The 16,279-nt window shown below is 31.3% G+C and overlaps 1 long non-coding RNA gene across 1 annotated transcript; it reads left to right on the forward strand.

The window, feature by feature from the left end:
- The first annotated feature begins 1,499 nt into the window (after nucleotides 1-1,499).
- Nucleotides 1,500-6,867, forward strand: LOC145328240 (uncharacterized). Its single transcript, XR_013882405.1, has 7 exons — nucleotides 1,500-1,615; nucleotides 2,899-2,987; nucleotides 4,249-4,303; nucleotides 4,838-4,859; nucleotides 5,329-5,361; nucleotides 5,854-5,895; nucleotides 6,709-6,867. It is a non-coding gene; the product is annotated as an uncharacterized LOC145328240 (long non-coding RNA).
- Nucleotides 6,868-16,279: the final 9,412 nt, after the last annotated feature.

Raw genomic sequence — 16,279 nt, forward strand, 5'->3', positions numbered from 1 at the left:
GTCGCAGCCAGCCATAGTCACCCTAAGCCGCAGCCAGCCATAGTCACCCTAAGCCGCAGTCATCCTCAGTCCTAATCAGACTTACCCAACCTCCTTAATTGACAAATTGAAACATAATGGGAAGTATTTATCGCTTGTTTGTTTCGTACTTTATGTCAGGTCATTTAAGGTTTTATTGGATGCTAGATAGGCCCACAGGTTAGGGTATCGAAGCTGGTAGATTTCTTGCAGGGTTAGAGCATGGGTTAGGCATTGGGAAAATTTGTATTTTCATTTTATTTACGAAATAAGGCGGGGAGTTCAATGCACTTTAAGGGAAAGCTTACACAAATGAAGAAGCTGCACATGCTTTACAAAACTGGTTACAAATTAGCTGCATTCTAACTATTGGTACTGTGTCTTATAACTTGTGTACAAAATTTCTTCCGTGGTTAGAAATTGGTTTTCTCTGGTTCATCTTTGTTAGACAGAATAATAAAGTTAGGCAGATGAAAGCAGTTTTGTTTACCTAGTTTATTATCATTTGAAATAATTTGTGTATAGGGGTTTTAGTCTTAATATGGCCATAAAGTATGTACTTTTGTGTACTTTTTTGTTAAACAATGGATAATTTTTATTGATGTGGTAAAATAACACATTTAAATTTTTCCCCAAAAGTTTAGGGAATGTAATTAACATTTACAGTATGGCTTTGAAATTGAATCAGATTAATATCCGCTGTATTAGAACCGGATTTTCATCAACACTGAAATACTAAAATAGAATCAAGCTGAAGAAAAGAACAACATAATTTTTGCTGTGTTACAAAATTTTTTTGTCTTGATGATAGATTAAATTTATTTCAACTGCACTATTGCACTATCAGTAAAAAGCTCTAAAGATAAGTATTAAAAATGGGCATGATTCATTTGAGATCTTTATCAATTTTTACTATATTCATCATACTAGATCAAACAAGCTTTTTCAAGCTTATCAAGTTCTACAGTATTTATAAAAGCTGTATGAAAATTATAGCACATTTTTAAGTACTTGATATAGGGAGAATAACCCATCGCCCTTAATTTTAATTGCCGTAAGTAAACAGAAAAGCCGCCATACCAATCTGTGGCCAAAGTCGGCTGCCTTAAACTTAAATGCAGCCAAGCTCTGCATGGCTAGAAAAACGATCACAATTTGTTAGAAAGTGTCCATTTCATTGGTTTACGTCAATATAATCGCGCTGAAAAGCAAGACAGGGATCTAAAGGGATAAGACATTGGTCGATAAATTAATGCACATCCCCAATTATTTCACAAAAACTACCCCTTTTGTAGACTAGAATTAGTGGTTGAAACATTTGGATACTCAACTTAATGAGCCAACCAATCAAAATTCAATGAAGTTTTTTACGCCAATGGATAAGAAAAAGTCTTTACAAAACTTTGGAGAATAATGTAATGAATAGCACAATGTCCCCTTCCTCCCTGAAAGCAAGAAGTTACGTAAAAATATATATTACATTTAGATAACGTATATGTACGTAATATGTACATATGTGCGTTTTAATCCCCATGTATATTTAAAGCCGTCGTTCTTTACAAAAGTTTAGTTCTAAAGAAGTTTGACCACTGTAAAGGTAACTTAAACTTATATTTTGGTGATTTTGGTTATCTTATCTTTATTTAGAATTTGTATTAATTTTCAAATCTTTTAATCTGTAATTCAAAGTAGAACGATGTCTAAAGCGATGTCTAAATCTCGGTAACAGTGTAAACAAAAAATGGTTTTAATAACGTCTATTTTTTTTAGTTTTTGTTTCTGGGTTTAAATTTGCCTGGGACTAAATTTGATTAAGTTTTTTTTATAATTTTTTTAGCTTCAAGAGCGATTCTATTAGGAAGTTATTAAAAAGTAACATATTATTTTTTTAAAAGCAAACCTTTTCTATAATTATTAAAAGCGAAGCTTTTCTATAATTAGGGTCGGTCCGTACGTCCGTCCATAAGTCCGTCCGAGATAGTTAGCTTTTATTCGTTAATTTAGGCATGTTAGAATTGTCCTATCGATTTCAAACTTTGCATGGTGATTCCTCGAGTAGTTAGGTACGATTTAGAAAGCGTAGCAACTCTATAATCATTACCAGAATGTCCGTACGTCCATTTTAAACATGTTGATTTTTCTACTTTTTTAACAACAAATTTTTATGTGATCTAATTATCCGTTTGATCTGATTTTTGGTATATTAATTCCTGGGACAACAAAGAACAATATTTTAAGCGAAGCAACTCTATAATCAAGTCCTAAAGATGTAAGTATGTCCATAAACATTATCCTTTATCGAGCAGTTTTTCGATAAATTTACCTACAATTTTGCTTCGACTCTTATACTTTTATATTCTGATTATTCAGTTCAGACACCATACAATTGTTAAAGTCCGTTTGTCCTACCGATTCAGTGCTTCACTTTATGGATGTTGTCATCCTTGCCATAAATACAAATTTGTTACAAAAAAGATTTTTATTTTAAACCAAAATAATCGTTTATAAATATATTATTATTCACGAAACCTTTACAAAGGGCTCTCGGAGGTTAAGATTAAAAATTAAAAATTTTTACCGAAAGCTGTAAATAAATCAACAAATTTATATTTTAAATCGTGTTCAAAAGTATCTTTTAAAGATATATTCTAGATATATTGTATCTCCCTCAGAAAAATCCCCCCCACGCCTAAATTTCTTTTTTAAAACTAAATTTATAAATGGGATGATGGCCGATAACCCCCCCCCCCATCGAAAAAAGTCCATCTCATAACCTTTTTTTTAAACTAAATGTAAAAATAGGTTATTGGCCTCTAGGGCGTAGCCGTTAGTAAACATTAAACATTGATTTATAACAATATAACTTTTTAAATTTTTTAGTGAATATGCAATTGAAGTTGCTCCACTGTTTTCTGTTCTTGATTATAATCAGTCTCTCAATGGCGCTGCCACAGCTAAGTGATTTTGACGTAAGAAACTTAAATATATTTATTATAAATCTTCAGTCATCTCTTTCACAAAAAAAAACAAGGCTGACAACATCCAAAAAAGCGAAGCTCTAAAATGTGAAGGAAGGATAAATGATTAATAACTCTTGTAGAGTGTCAGTACTTAAAAAGCAAAATATTGATCTGTAAGTCTAAACAAAATTGTACAAAAATTTGTTGCAAAATTGCATAATTACAGGATAAAGTAAAAGGGCATACTTTCATTTTTAGAAAAAACTATACAGATGCATCTTTTTAAACATTGCCTAGCCCAGGAATCATTATTCCAAAAATCAAATATATAGGATAATTTTATCATACAAAAAATTGTCAAAAATTTTAAAGTTTAGCATATTTCATTTGGACGTATGGTCTTTATTGTAACGATTATAGAGTTGCTATGCTAACTAACTGTTATAGAAATCATCATGTAAAGTATGAAATCGATATGAAAATACTAAATGTCTAACCTTTTGAATCTTAATAAAGAATGCTTAGGTTGCTAATATAGTCCTTATATATTAAGCTATAAAAATTGGAAAGAATTTTAATGAATATAATAGATTTGAAATCTGCATAAAATTTTAAGGATTTTTTATAAAATTCGTTTTTTATATAATTCATTATTTAAAAGCGCAAATCCAATTTAATTTTATAAATTTTGACCAATAGGATAGGTGGATTGGAAACTACCTGCGCTCTAATTGGTTGAATGATGTACGTCACTTAAGCTTCTCCAATCAGGGCGCAGATAGTTTTCAATCCACCAATCACAGATGTCAAAATTATTTAACCTAATTTGTATTTGCGCTTATAGGTAAAGAATTATACAAAAAACGAATTTTATAAAAATTCCTTAAAATTTTATGCAGATTTCAAATCTATTATATTCATTAAAATCCTTTCCAATTTTTATAGCTTAATATATATTGGTCAATACGTTCTCCCATAGTCAGGAGGGGGAGAGGTAAAGTCGTTAAAAGAGGGGGGGGGGGGGGATCCTTATATAAGCCAACGGGTAAAAATATTTTATCGAGTATGGGTATGCGAGAATCTCTTACAATGCAATGTCCAAGTATTTCATATCAATTGTTTTTGTTATAATTTGTGAACTAACGGATTTTGACTTTAAACAGAAACTAAAATAGGTCAGGTTAGGTTGGGCTGTCTATCCATAAATTGATGGGGATAAAATGTTCTAGATCTCTTAAGCCTTCCAATGAATTGTTATGATTATTTTTAGGGTGATTTAATAGAGGTTGGAAGTACAGCTGAAAAATTTATGAAATGCAAAGAAGGTAATAGGTTCTCATCCATACGAAAAAACTATGTCTAGCATCGTATTATATCCAGCTTTCTACGAATATAAAAATGTAAAAGTTATAAGATTAAAACCATTTTTTTAGCAGGTGCCTTCGGCACCTCGGGGCTATAATACTATGCTATAAATAACTAATATTAATTAGATAAAATTTGATAATTTTATTTTTTTTCTATTTAATTAAAAGTAAACCTGAGCCATTGAACAAAAATGATTAAGTTCATAAGTTGCGTAGCAGTTTTAGGCCTACAAATTGTTTTTTTTCATGTTTAAAAAAAGTTAATTTGAGAGAAGATGTCAATACATCTTCTGTAAAATAATATAATGCAAATTAAAATTATCAGTGAACCAAAAATAGTAAATTTTTTTTTTTATAAAACAAGCGGCCAAACAGATGTATGTCTAAAAATACTTTTTTGTAATGTAGCGGTGCTACAAAATGAAGTTTAGCCATGTTTAAAAACTTTGCTGTTATACATATGTATTGTTATTTTTTTTTTATTTATTTCAGGATGTGTTAAAAGAACTTGCAGGTATTTTGAACTTTTATTGTTATCAAAATATCAACAAAAAAAATAAGTTTTTAAAAAATAATAGGCCTTAAAAACCCGGTTGTTCTTTCATATTTTGTATACCTTAATACAAAAAAAAAACGATTTTAATCTGTCCTCCTGAAGGTTAAGATATTGGTAACCGCTCAACTGATTTTATTGGTGGGCAACCCTCTCCTTTCTAAAATTTTGTTAATTTTCTAAATTCTAATCAAATGATGTATAAATAAATCAAAGGTATAGTCCCTTTCGTGGCAACGCACCTTAAGGGGCGATTCTTCGTAATTTTCACGGTAGCAAGGGGGGGGGGGGCTCTAACCCTGCGGGGCCAATTGCCTATCCCTGTGGGGCAATCATCTAACCCAATGTAACCTAACCTAACCTAAGTTGCTACGAAAGGGACTAATCCCGAAATTAGTTATATTTTTAAGCTTTTTTTCTATTATTACAGAAATAGAGTTATTTGTACCTTCCCTGGAGCATGGTAAGTTGTTCATTATTTATTTTCTATGTCTAGCAGCACCTTTATATGTTTCTTTCAGGGACGTCCAAGAGGAGGGGTGGTAAAGGGGTGATTACAACCCCTCCCCCCAAAAAAAAAAAAAATTTAAATGTTGGAAATCCTTGCTAAAGTAATACTGAAATTACTCCCTTCCAAATTAATTTAAATTTTTAATCTCCCCCCCCAAAAAAAACAAAAAAAACAAATATTCTTGAACGTCCTTGTCTTATTTGCTCACTTTTACTTTTACCAATTGTTCAAATAGAATGTAATCAGCATAAACAACGGGATGCTCTATCACATTTCAGGGTACTTTCCATGTGGGGCTCTACAATCTCTCCCTATTCATAACCTAACCTGAAAGATGAAACAAGCATCTTTTATTTAAAAAAATGTGGTTTAATGGGGAAAAAGTATTGATTAATTTATCCCACTTACCATTGACAGAAATAAATAATCAATATTCTATTGTAGGACCCCGTTATGGTGTTACAAGCCCATGTACACACTTCCACAGTAAGCAACTTATTTCATCATCTATAATTCAAAGTAGAACGATGTCTCTCTGTCTGTCTGTCTGTTTGTTTGTACCGAAGGATCTCGCTAACCGCTGAACCGATCGGGTTCTTCTTTACAGGGTAGCTTCTCATAGGTCTAAGGACGGTTTATAACTATTTTCTTGAAACCCCCCAAAAAACTTAAAATAGTGGGTTCGACTAAACCCACCCCCCCCAAAAAAAAAAAAATATCTTTTTGTTTTAAATGTTTCTTTTAAATCCAACAAACGAAAAATTAGGTAGATCAAACCTTCTGGGGCAAAGCCCCTAGAGGCTAGGGGCGAAGCCGCTAGTTTTATATAAGCTATCTTATAGCTATTTTATAACGTATGGATTCAATTGACCTGGGCAGCCTAATAATGTCATCACTAGTTGCTACGCCCCAGCCCATGTAAAGATTTAAATCTATTTTAATACTCTAATAAGATTAGTTTTTAACTCAAAGCATTTTTCAAAACTAATTCCTTCGGGGGATTTTATTTTAATGGTTGCCCCAAAACGTTTCTTATGCATGATTGCTCTTCTCTTACGTAAGCTTAATATTGTGCGCATATTATCTAGTTTTACCAGCGGCTTCGCCACTAGTCTATAGGGGCTTTGCCCCAAGAGTTATTGGGAAGTCCTCCTCCTACATATACATATTCCTAATTTAAAAAAACGAATACAATTTGAGGGTAGGGGGGGGGGGTTACGAGGGCTTTGCGCTGGGGGTTCATCCAACCCGCTTATTTGTTTGAGTTAGTTAATTATAACGATAAATTTTCTTTTTTAGTAAAAGATGCGGGAAATAAAGAAGCTTATCAATAAAAAATAATGTATTTTCATATCATGTATTTAAATGTATTTATTTATATAAAATTTTATTTATTATTATTGTAATTTAGCTGTAAATGTCTAGAAAATAGACTAAATAAATCTATTTATAAATCTATATTTTTTTATATTTAAGATGTAATCACGCAACCTTTCTAATTATATTTTAAAAGTATATTTTGATTTGTGAGAATTAGTTTTTATTATTAGACAAGGATAACAACATCCATAAGTAAAAAATAATTGACAAACGTAAAGATTGACTGGAGCAAATGGTTAGTGGTCAAGAAAAAAGAGAGGCAAAAATAATAAATAGCAATAAAAGAAGATATCAAGAATGAAAAAAGTCTTTAAAAAGTTGCATAACCCACGAACTGACCCTTTCATTCATCTATGATCACAAAAATAACCAATACGACGAGAAATCTAATTTTTAAACTGTTACTCACAGAAAATTTTAAATTGTACCAAAAAACTCACAGAAATGTTAAAATCAGTAATAAAAATAACAGCGGCTAAAAATTGCTTCAAAACAGTCAGTCAGACTACTATGGATGTTATGTACTCTTATATGGAGAAAAAAACAGAAGTTCAGCTTTTTTAGCAACTGAGAAAATCCCATTTCCTTTAAGGTGTTACTGACGTACAGATGGACAAAGTGAATTAAAAAGTAGCTTCGCTAATAAAAAGAATGATTTATGATTAATTTTATTATTTACTTTTAATCAATTTTTAAATACAATTTTATTATTTTTATTTCAAAGCTTTGGTACTTAAGCTTGTTGCCATAAACGTTTGATAAAAAAAATGTTTTATCCATTTATAATAAATCTGCTATTAGTGCCAAAATTGTCAGAAAATGGTTTCATTGTTTACCCGTGTTTATGATTGAAACGTGAGGCAAGACCGACATTTTACTTATTATCCGCCATTTTGTATATTTAGTCGACATTTTGTGTCATTTTTCAAACCATTTATGTATGTTATGTAAATAGAGTTGCAATTTATGAGTTTTTTTGTTGATAAGGCCGTAAACGGTAACAACACACAAAAATAAAATACGAGTAAATTTTATTACGTTCAAACTTTATTACCCAGATACTATAAAACTAATTTATTAATTAATAGTCATATTTTATTTGTTTTTGTTTAATGGCCTCGATTAAATGTATTTTATAATCCTTGTTCATTTTGATTAGCATAATGTTTAAGATTGCCCATTTTTGCCTTAGAGTTAAAGATCCAAATTCCGTTTGTTCGTTCACTCAAACCTATAAATGGATCAACGAAACCCCCCCTCAGCCCCCATTATTTTCACTTTCAAACTGCTATCTAGTGGACCTATTATTACGGGGTACTTTACATGTGGGGCTCTAGTAACCCTTGCCTTTCCTAACCTAATATGACCTAAAATAAGCATAATAATACATTTTTTTTTCTTTTTGTTTATTTGTGGTTTATACTGTAATTGCAAGAAAATGCCTATTAATGATTGTAATTGGTTAATTATCATTTTAACGAATCATTTAGTATCATTTAACGCCATAAAAATTATTTTAATTATTTAGTACTTGTCAGCAGAGAGAGAGGACAATGGGCTGTTTTATACACTTGTCCCCAAAGTTTTAAAATAACGTTTTAATATTCGTTGGCTTAACAACTTATGGGACTTTAATGAATTTCGATTGTTTAGTTTATTATGTTAAGTGTTTAAACGTTTCAACCACTGATTTTAATTTCCAGAAGTTGTAATATTGTATATCATCATTGGGGATATACATCAATTTGTCGGCCATTGTCTTATTCCTTCAGATCCCTGTTAATAGATAAATAGTGTCTTTCAAGATAGGCTCAAGAAGCCCTTTAAAAATCACTATCTATCAAACTGCATAGCTTGCTATCTATCCATCCAATTACCAATCTATCTATCCATCCAACTAACTATCTATCTATTCATCCAATTACGTATCTATCCCTCCAATTACCTAAAAGCATAGCTTGCCTTTTATCCATCAAACTAACTATCTATCTATTGACCTCTCATCTATCTATACAACTAACTATCTATCTATTGACCTCTCATCCATCTATACAACTAACTATCTATCGATTGACCTCTCATCTATCTGTAAACAGAAAAACAGTAACAAGCCCTTTTCACTCCACAGGGGGAGCATAGGCCGCTGACAATTTGTCAGTGTTTCTGTAACTATAGAGTTGTCAGCCCTAAGCCCTATGATTGCGGTGTAAAGCATCCAATTGCCAATCAGACAACCAATCCTTTGATTGCACGACCTTTGTCTGAGAAGTCCTAACTGTGCATGGTAGTGAGTTGCGCCTGTTTTGGGCCAAGGCATTCCCCCTACTCTAACTATTTATGTCGCGCACCTGACATAGTAGCAGTAGGAACAATGTTTAACGTCTTTAGTTATGACGCGGTGTCGGACCGAGATTCGAACCTATCACCTTTCCGGCGACGAGCGGATGCGCTACGTGTTGAGCTACGGTCGCGGGTATCTGTACAACTAACTATCTATCTATCGACCTATGATCTATCTAGCTATCTAGACATTTTAACCTTCTATCCAATGAACTATCTATCAAGCCATATAATACTCAACTATATATATGCATCGAACTATCTATCTATTCCTCCTTAAAACTAACTAATTACTACCACATTTTTCCTGTCATTTTATCATTCTGCAGTTTAGTGCGTTCCTTCAAAGCACCAAGAGTAAATGATATGAATTTACTTTGTCCTTTATAGTATGAATCTTTGTAGAATTACCTGGATGTTGCACCAGATTTCCATGTACTCTAATAATTTGTTAATCGCTGGCTAAAAAAATCATATTAACAACCTAATTTGAAGTCAAGTTTTTCCCTGTCAATATATCCACGTATTCTATATACATTTTAATAAGCCGCAGTCGCTAAAAAAAAGTCTAGCATCAGAGCAACTCTAAAAAAATAATTACTCAAACAGGTATAAATAAACTTTTTATTTGCTGTTTTTTCTTGTCAATAATTTGTTGTTTTGTAATCATGTCCTTGTCATTAAGTTCTAAGTTTAACAAGGCACTTGTATAACAAGGATGACATCATTCATAAGAGGCGAAGCACAAAAATCATGGATGGAAATGCTTACATTGTTAAAGATAAATAAAATTGATATTTAGAGCAGATATTTAGTATTTAGTATTTAATAAAATATAACTTTAATGTGGATGGGGGAATCTTTAAACCTTCCATATTTTGTATGCTTTAATATTTATGTTTTTGTATCCTGAGTGACAAATTTACGGTCCAAGTAAATTATGTAAGGGATGATAAATCTTTACACAAAAATTCAGCCGACTATCGTTAAAGCCAGCTGAGAAAATCAATTTTTCGGACTGACGGACGGACAGACGGACAAATATATTTATAGAGAAGCTTCGCTACCATAAAGGGCTATTTTGTTAAAAATATTATTAAAGGTAGAATATAATAAATGTTTATTATAATAACTAAACTTAGATTGATATATCTATAATCTATGTTTATGATTTAATGAGAACATTCTACTTCCAAGTATTTAAAACAATAACCTATCATCGTATGATTGACTTATGCAAAAACAGTTTGAATTGAAAATTATTGCTAAAATTGATAATAATATTTATGTCTGAGAAAAGTTTAATTTTATTAATTATTTTTTATAAAAATAAGTTTAAAAACATACTGACTTTAAAATAAATATGACAAACACAATAAGTTTAAGAGTGTACTTATACGGAACTTTAATAGGTATTTTAGGTAGACACATTTGCATTTTGATGTATATGTATGATAATATATCAGCATATCTTTAAAAGCGAAGCTTTTCTGCAATTAGAGTCCATACGTTCGTCCATCCTTAACGGATAACATTTTTAACTAGATTGTTATTTCGATTTCAAACTTTGCATGGTGATTTCTATGACAGTTAGGTACGATTAGGAAGAGTAGCAACTCTATAATCGTTAACAGAAAGTCTTGAAATCCATGTAAAACATGTTGATTTTTAACTTTTTTTGAGATGCTGCGCAAAATGGTACAAAAAAATTGACGTCATATGATAAAATAACCAATGAGAGGCGAGTATTTATTTTACCATTGGTCAATTACAATGTATACTGGCCTCTCATTGGACAACTTTATAGTATGACGTCATTTTTTGTACCATTTCGCGCAGCATCTTTTTTGATAACAACTATTTGTCCATTTTTTGGAAAAATGATTCCTAGGACAACAATGTACAATACTATAATGTTCTTCTCATTAAACTATGACTCTACAAGATTAATTGTTAGTTTGTCCCTCCTTCAGATTTGAGAGCTTTGCCTTTAACATCCTTGTTATCCTTGTTTTTTCATATACTTAGTTGACATGATTTTAATTATGGATCAAAGAACAAGAATATGTTAATAGTTATTTCTCGCATCGTATCATAGACGGCTTTCCGCGGATATAGAATGTACAATTATAAAAAAAACTGGTTTTAATCTTATGATTGTACATTTTTATATTCGTAGAAAGCTGGATATAATTCGGTGCTAGACATAGTTTTTTCTTATGGACCGGTTCCTATCCACCGGATTCGAATGAATACGAGAAAATGTATGCATCACATCTAGTTTTTAAACGTCTCAGGGATATTAAGGGATAAAACAATCGACAATAAATTGATGTTCATTCTCGTCGATTACAATAAATAAATTACTCTTTATGTAAAAAAAATAATGGTGGGAATGTTTCAACACTATAGGAGTGTTCAGTTCAATCAACATTAAGAATAAATTTTAAAAACCCAAAGTTTAAAAGCCAACCAATAAGAAATCAATTTTTAATAAAGTTTTTGAACCTGTGTAATTTACAGTCCAATGTCTACTCTCTCCCTGAAACTACCCAATGTTTTGTGAATATGTTCTTATACGTTGATTATAAGATATCTAATTTAATTGTTATTTGCAATACTTGGATATTTTGTTACTCTTGTAATAATAATTAATCATAACAAAAATATGAAAGAAAGGAAAGTAGTTTAAAACAATGTAAAAGTCAATAACATGTAAAGAAAATGATTAATCAGATATGCAGTGTTCATGCCAAAAGGTTAAAATCAGCCATTCAGCATAGACAAAAGTTTATTAGCAGCAAAACCATAGTTACATCAAAGTATACAATATATATTATACAAAGTAGAAAGATGTCTGTCTGTCTGTTTGTTTGTTTGTTTATACCAAAGGATTTCGTTAATGGATCGAGTTCTTCTTAACAGTGTAGCTTCCATAGGTCCCGGTAAGGTAATAACTATTTTGGAGGAGGGTACCATCACCCTCCAAAGAGAAATCACCCATAGAAAATAATACCCCCTCCCCCCAATAAAAAAACAAAATATTTTTTTAAAACTAAAATAAAAAATGGGTGGATGTCGACCACACCACCCAAAAAAAAAAAAAATTCTTTTTAAATCTAAAAAAATGTGGTTTGGTATTCAAATCTAGATGCCTCTAGGAGCGTAGCCGTTACTAATATACTATTTATACATTTTGATAAAAATTGATTGACATTTTCTTTAAAAAGTATTTAACGTCAATCGATTCTAACAACTAATGATTCCTTTTTCAAGCTGAACAGCTATTCTTATACTTTTGCTAGCAAAATTTAGCGTTTTATAAAAGTATGTGTTTATGTTTGTTTTGAAGGATCTCGCTAACTGCTTAACCTATATATAGTTCCTTTAGATTGAAGCTTTTTATGGGTCTAGGAAAGCGTTTAATTATAAATTTTAACCCCTCCAACTAACCCTAGAAATTATCTGCTAATCACCCGCACCGTCTTATTTTGACGGAAATAAGAAATTATTTTAAACTAAAACAAATATCATTAAAAGGGATATGATACATATAGTTACTTATCGCATCGTATTATGTATAGATAGCTTTCAGGGGAATAAAAAAATGAAAAATTATAGGATAGAAAACTTAACTCCGAGGGGCTGAAAACATAACCTAACAAAACAGGTTTTAATTTCAGGGTTTGTTTTTAATATTTGTGGAAAATTGTTTATAATACGATGCTATTCAAGATTTTTAGAATGACTGAAAACCGGTTGTAATCCACAAGATATTAATCGGTTTCGAAGCCATACTGGAAAAAAGTTAATTAATCATACATAATGTCAATAAACATTAGTAGTTTTCATTATTATAATCAACACTACAAGGACGTAAACATTTTAAAAAGTCAAGCAAACAAATAAAAAAACAGTGAGATTGGTAATATATAATAAAAAAAGAAGGACGAAGCTTAAAATCTCGCAAAATGGTTCTATACCTACTGGTCCTGTGATTGTTTTAGGCTATTTTCTTGGGGTGTGGGACACTTCATCTCCCCCCACAAAAAAAGCCTCTAGAGGCTAGGAGCGAACTGTTATTCCTTATTTTAAAGTCAGAAAATCGTTTTTCAACCGGTTTAAGAAAGGCTTTTAACTACTTTAGAGTAGGGTAACTCCTCCACCCACCCCCCTTCCTTCCTGCCTCAAAAAATATACCACAAGAAAAAACGACAAACACGTCATAAATGTAGAAAATCTGCGTTTTATAAGCCATCAATTTTTTTTATGAAAATTTGTATTGTAACGCTTCAATTGTTTTACTTGTAATTTAGGAAGGCATAATTATACAAATTACTTTATTTTCTAATATCAAAAGAAATGTCATATTTGGAAATTTTATTGTATAATATCATTTTCAAAATGTTATAATTGGACTATAATTGCAATGATTTACAAAAATTTATTTTTTATGCAAAAAATCAAGCACATTTCCATCATTTTGCATTGTTTTTAGATCACCTGCCAAATTTTGTTACTTTAAAAAAAAATTAAAAAGGCAGCAAATAAACTATTAACTAGCGGCCGCAATACTAGACTATGTGAACTCTGTAAGGAGCTAAAAATTTAGCTTAAAACCATAAAAGGAGACACAATACTTACTACTTTATATCATACAAGACTTAAATCTAAAATTAAAATAGCTGAAAACTATCCTAGGAACTTTATCCATTAATAAGTTATTAAAATCTTCAGCTTCAGACAAAACAAAATTTACTACTTTATATATATAGGATATACCACCCCATGCATTTGTATGAATAATCATAACAGACTAGCCATTTTCGAGATTATTAGCTACAGACATAAAAACCTTACTACTTTTGTTTATGTAATTATTAGACTAACCCTTGAGGCTAGTGGCACAGTAAAAATATAAGGAAATTCTTTTCCATCAAATTTTGAAATTCAAATTTCATACTTGATGAAGTATTCTAATTTAAGTTTTGCTAATTACAGATAGTTAAACATAAATATATAAATCATCATAATAATTATCAAGATACAAGGAAGATTATGTCCAATAGTAGCTACCTACACATATCCTTTTATAAAATTTACAGGATCTCTGTGTGTCTGTACCAACAGATCTTGCTAAGCGCTGAACCAATATGGTTCTCCTTTTATATTGCTTCTCATAGGCCCTGAGGAGTTTTATAACTATATAAAAAAATGGAGGTTTACTTTTTCTGTTTCAAACTAAAAAAAAATGGGGGGTTGAATTAAAAAGAAGTTATGGAACTGATTCCTGGTTCCACAGGGTGCCAGCAATCCTTTCTGGATCAGCGTTGGTAGCTCTACTGATGCATTAGATTCATTATAGAAATACAGACTACTGGTTAACAATCAACACTTGAAGCATTCCTTCGCTGCCGACAAAAGTTAGAATTGCACTTGTACCTTCCTACGTGTAAAATTATTGTAATTATAAAAATCAACAAGGCTTTTATCACTCCTCGCTACAAAAAGTTATAGGTTAATGTCAATAATAAAAAATAAAAGATATGCTTTTGTAATTTTAAAAATGTATAGACTGTTAGCAGACAAACGGCTGTACGTAAATATTGTGAACTTTTTTTGGCAGGAGGAGGGTTATGAGGGTTATTTAAATAGTCCCCAAACCCTCCCCTCAGACATATATATCTGTTTCAACAACTTTATTGTAGATGACAAAATACAAATAAACTAAACTAACATGTCTAATTTAATCAAAGAACCATTCGTTACGGACGGACGGACCGACTTTAATTATAGAAAAGCTTTTAAAATTTATTGTACGCGGATATATAAAATCTACCAATTCTATAATAGCTTGTCAGCGCGTAGTGTAACTAATTAAGGTTTGCATATAGTTAGGAGTTATTAGTCATAATTACATACTTACTTTGACACTTCATTTAAACAGGAACAATTATATCAGCAAGTACAGCAGCAACAACAAGATAATAATATTATGGAAAATAACAGAACAGGGAGATACGGAAAGTGTCATGTGTGACGTCATAAAAATCTAAAAGGAAGGATAAGAGGAGAAGTGAGAAAGGAAACCCCTAAATACAGAAATATAAGTATGTTTGTATCAAATAAAGCTTCCTATGAAACGAACTGCAATTGTTTAAGCTGTTAAAAAGATTTTAATGAACAAATAGACAAACATCGTAACTCTTTTGTTTAGAATGTTCTCGTTGTTAATTTGCTCTATCCTTATAATAAAGTAACAGGGTGTCTATCTGTCTATTCTGAAGGATCTCGTTAACAGCCGAACCGTATTTGGTTCTTCTTTACAGTGTAGCTCCTCATAGGTCCTTGGAAGGTTCACAGCTATTTTTAGGAAGGTTACCACCACCCTCCAAATGGTCATAATTGACAAAATCTAGCGAGAACAATTACTCTTTGGTAAACAGCTTATCTTTACATAGATTAAAGAGAAAATTTTTACATCCCCCTAGAGGCCTCTAGGGGCATAGTCGCCAGTTATGGGATATAGGGATTGGAAAATATAAGATTAATTAAGGATATTTTTTTTATTTTGAAAATTTTAATCTTATGGCCGTATTGTTGAGATAGAGGGGTAGAAAGGGATGTTGATTTATTGTCCTCTTCCTCCCTGGGGGTAATAAGGGAAACAAGACAGACTCATTTATAATAATAACAATAAAGAAAAAAGTTGGTTTTCTACAAGATCTATATTGTAACAGGTTGAAAAATAAATAAAAAGAAATATTCTAAATATGTAAAGGAAGCCTTTTCCCTCCTAGCAAGCGAAAAAAAAGATAATTTCTTCCTAATCTTTTTGGTTAACTTTTTTTGCGTTCAACCCCCCTCCCTCCATCCTTTTCCTAAAAAGACTTGTATACATGGATATAGATTTTACGAGGTTATTAGATCAGGGGAAAAGTGTCACCAATTTAGCTTGTTAACATAGACATCAATTATTGATCGGTTCTTTCGCCAAGTAAGAAGGGAGGGAATGAGGTAAAGGGAGTGGATAGGGGGAATCGTTATTAGAGTACATGCTACTCTGGTGTAATCTCCAGGTAGTAATAAAATCATTCCTGTATACGAACCTAGTAATAGTGTCTGACTGATTATGACGTAAGAAAAAAAA

The sequence above is a fragment of the Acartia tonsa genome, chromosome 9 (genome assembly GCF_053477335.1).
Source record: "Acartia tonsa isolate MP-2025a chromosome 9, ASM5347733v1, whole genome shotgun sequence".
NCBI lineage: Eukaryota > Metazoa > Arthropoda > Copepoda > Calanoida > Acartiidae > Acartia > Acartia tonsa.